This window comes from Salarias fasciatus, chromosome 15 (assembly GCF_902148845.1).
Source record: "Salarias fasciatus chromosome 15, fSalaFa1.1, whole genome shotgun sequence".
Lineage (NCBI taxonomy): Eukaryota > Metazoa > Chordata > Actinopteri > Blenniiformes > Blenniidae > Salarias > Salarias fasciatus.
Window position 1 is genome coordinate 7386993 of NC_043759.1, and position 4413 is coordinate 7391405.

The 4413-nt window shown below is 42.2% G+C and overlaps 1 long non-coding RNA gene across 1 annotated transcript; it reads left to right on the forward strand.

Moving 5' to 3' along the window:
• Positions 1–733: 733 nt before the first annotated feature.
• Positions 734–1728, forward strand: LOC115402107 (uncharacterized). The gene is made up of 3 exons (XR_003933083.1): positions 734–870; positions 977–1078; positions 1445–1728. It is a non-coding gene; the product is annotated as an uncharacterized LOC115402107 (long non-coding RNA).
• Positions 1729–4413: the final 2685 nt, after the last annotated feature.

Here is a 4413-nt window from a genome sequence, read left to right on the forward strand (position 1 = left end):
GGGCGGCAGCCTCTTTCCGTTTTGGTTATTGTGACATTTTCTTTCCTGTAGTGCATCAAAATCTCCTCTCTTTGTGTTATCTTTTTTTTTTTTTTTTGCATTGCCCTTTAAATAGCGTATTTTTATCTCTTCAAAGGAAGTGGTGACTCATTATACAGCCATGTTTGAGTTCTGTAGCACTGCAGCACAAACTAACGGCTTACAGAAACAATGCTTTGTTTCCCCATAACTTATAAACCTCTGCTCTTAAGAGACGAACGCTTTGCAGCCGTAATAGTGACGGGTTGCACTCTGCTGAAAAATTAATACAGCAATATGGGGGGTTTGTTTAGGGTGGAAACACGAAAAGGAAAAAACTCCATCCAATATCCAAGAAGGTAATGAAGAGTTTTTCAGCTGTGGAAGAATGGCATGGTTGAGATGAAGCTATACGGGGCCGACACGCCGCTAAACGCTGCTCCTGTCTGAAAGGTTATTAGATGAAACATGTGGGCGGGAGGGTGACATTTTGAATGACGCCACTCGGGACTCGGGATTTCATCAGCTTGGGCTCTTCATCTTGTCTGATCTCTCTCCCTCGGCGAGCGTAACAACTGCTCCAGGTGTGCGCCAAAAGAAAGCGAGCCAGAAGTGGGAGCTCTCAGGGATCACGGGCTGGGGGACCCACCGGCGGGGAAATTGCAGGCGCTTTTTGCAGACATTACTCCTCGAGACGGGGCGAAGGCACTCAGCTGGCGCTTCCAACGGACTCCTCCAATTCAGGAGGAGAATTCTTTTATTTATTTATTTTTTTTTTATAGCCGAGGGCTGAAGAAACGATAGTCACTTCTGGATGGCACCGATCAATCAGTAGGAATATCCATAGCTGAGGTATTTCCATTAAAAAACATTCTTACAGTTGGGTTGTTTGTCATGATACTGTTGCAGGTGTTTCAAGGTAAATGCTTTCAGTTTCATCTTTTTATTTTCTTTCCAGGTGATGCAGGATGATGGTGTTTGTCTACATCTAAAAAAAAAAGTGTTTCGTGGACGGATGGATGGATAGATGGATGGATAGATGGATGGATGATCTAATCTTGTGAGTGAACAAATGGATGGATGGATGGATGCTCTAAACCCTGTAAATGGATGGATGGATGGATGGATTGAACTGAATTTGAACTGAAAGTCCTTTATTTGTCCCACAGGGGGAAACTACAGTGTTCCAGCAGCAGTATAACAAACAGAGAAAAGAAATAACAAATAGAATAGGAAGGTTTAAATTTAAAAGTCTAACAATACACAGGAAAATTAAATATAAATTTAAGACAGAAACATATGTACAATATGTTGGTTGGTCTAAACCCTGTAAGTGAACGAATGGATGGATGGATGGATGGATATTCTGAATGACAGCACATTGACAATATCTAACTTCATCATATTGTGGCTGTTGTGTTTGCAGGAAAGTTGATTCGTGGCGAGAACGCCTTGCTTCCGCCTCACAGAGGACACCGACGATGAGTAATTTCCACGGTTTTAGCTGAAGGTGGAGTTTTCACATCCAAACACAGCTGCTCCAAACTCTCAAACTTATCCCAGGGCAAATATGAAATTGTGTTTGAGCGGCGTGTTTAATAGATTAGTCTGGTGTCAGGATGCTTTAGAGTCGTATCTCGGGTGGTGGTTTTTTTTCCCTCCGCCGACACTCCTTCCCCGATCATGTCAGGAGCCATTTTCACTATGATAATTACGCCTGCCCTTCATCTCTGACCTCCCCCGCCCCGTCTGGATTGTCCCGAACAATCAGTTTGACTGGCAGAGCGACGGCGCGCTCGCAGAAATAAAAGGAGTTCATCAGAGGGGATCCACAAAGTCGACGGCAACGTCCTTCCTGAGAAGTTTTAAAAGGATGCTGTTATTTCATGCCAACATGGAAAATGTTGATTTAACACATACTGAAAACAGTGTGTAACAACTTAAGAAGACTACTTCGCTTCAAAATAAGTTTATTGAGGTTCACTTCAACGAAGCACAGACAAAAATTTTTATCATCTTAAAGCATCAGTAAGTAATTCAGAATTTTGTAGTGGTATGTATGTACATATGTACAAATGTAATCTGTCCAACTTGGCAAATCCTGATGTGTTTCAGTATTTTAGACTTTTTTCCAGTATGTATTAGCCAATATGGTGGTGTTAATCGAGTAAAATATATATAGAGATAAATATGACATATATAATTGGTTTGTGTTTTTATTTATTTTAAATTGCTCAAAGACTCTTCACTAGTGAATATATTGGTAAAATTCCAGAGTACTCAAATTAGTAGTGTATTGTCAGTTCTGAATATGTATTTAATATTCAGCACCTTTCCCCTCAGTCTTTCTGGAACACCAACATGTGTATATATGATTTTGGCATATATGTTGGTGTCATTTTTAATGGAATAATCCATGAATAAGTACATAATCCAGTACATTTTGTCATTATTTTACTGTATTTAATCTGAGCTCTATCTTTCTGATACATTCCTTCACACAGCGGTGTGACAGTTTGTTGGATTGGCTATCTGGTTCCTCGATCCTGCAGGTAGGTACAAATTTATCGGGCGACTGTCAAAGCATATAGATGTTAGAAAGTGAGCCAAACTGTGGTAAACTATAAATAAAGTGCCAAATCGTTGGGTTTGAGTGCCAGGACCTCCGAATGAACAGCTTCCTCCCCAAGCTGTCTTATTTTAGACTGAATTTCACCCTACACGGAGGAGGGCATCCATAATAGAAAAGGCAAGGAAACCAATTTCTGCAAGGCACGGCGGCAACAATGGACCCGAATGCAACACAGCCACGGGGCGTTGCATTTTAAGCAACAGGCACAGCTGAGATCAGTGACCTGTATCACCCGCAGCTGAGTGATCACATTTTAAAAGATATTCCTCTGCCCGCGTACGCCCACACAGAAACAAGTTCAGAGTTTGTCGCTGAGCTGCTGTCAAAATACTTCCTGTAAAAAGCACAAAAAAAAAACAAACACACACCAACAGGCAGCCCGAAATACCAGCGAGGACATCAAAAGCTCTAATTACACATGCATCCGGCGTCACCAAACAGAGGAGATATCAAAGCCTAAACGGTAGTTTTATCTCCCTGCAAACACAGAGCCGATGCTATGAGGTGTTCTGATGAAACAACAGGAACGAATCCCGAGCCACGTCTCGCGGGAGAGTCTCGTCCCAAAAAGCTCTTATCACTGATGTCGCGATAAAAGACGGGAATCGTCGGTGGACCTCAGCCGTCTCAATACCTTTCAACTCTCCATGAAAACCACCTGCAGTTCATCTGTCGGCACAAATGAACAGATCTCACTTGACACGGGACGGGAGCTTCAATATTTGGCTTGGATAATTGCTTGCATGAAGGATGTGTGTCCAGAAAACCTTAACAATGGGAGAAAATGGGCATTCGTATGGACAGACGACCAAGTTGGACTCATGTTATACTGACTGTCAACTCTAAAACTACCAAGTCAAGAAGAATCCAGATTGAGAGTCATGCCTAAAAGGTTACAATTCTAGGAAAACTGAGAAAAAAGGAGGTTCATTCCAGAGAATCTGAAATGCTGCCTTGTCCATTGTATTCTGCAGACAATAAGCTGCTGTACTTTTATATTTGTTCCTAAGTAGATGAGAAAGTTCTGACTTTCTACTGGGGAAACACTCCCGATCCTCGTCAAACTCAGAAAAGCAGAACTGGCCCAAGCCAAGATGTGTGTTAGCATTCAGGTAACACACTCTATTTCCCTATTGATGTCTGGGGGGAAAAAAAAAAAAAAAAAGTTGTAAACACAAAACATTTTGCATTGTGCGTACAAATTACAACCAAAAGCAATTCAGTGTAACATTGCAGCCACTACAGACGGAAGGCTTGTGCCGAACGACAATGTGATTTTGTACCGGCAATTCAACGGGTGAACATGTTTTCCCCACGCCCCCGTTTGGCAATTCTTCAAGAGGGTGTTGTAAATGCCGAGAGAGTAAAAGAGAGACAGTCGCACAGGCGGAGAGAATGTCCCTGTTTACACACACATTTCCAAGTACACACAGTAAACTTTGGTTGGGTTTCGGCTGTTTGTTATTACAACAACGGTCCTTTGAGCTCGTATTTGGAAAGGACTTCGAGAGGGCAACGCTTCTGGAACATGTCCCATCCACATCTGAACAGCTTTCAGAAACACTTAGTACTCCTGCATAAGCATGTAGTAACGTTCTGCAAACGAGCGTATGCATCGACAACAACAAGGGATGAGCAGAACTGCAAGGCTTTCATGCAAGGTTGCTCAAAACGATATTCTTAACAGCAGATCACGTGTGTGTGTGTGTGTGTGTGTGTGTGTTTCTCTTGGTTTGGAACTAGTCAGACATTAATTTTAGGCC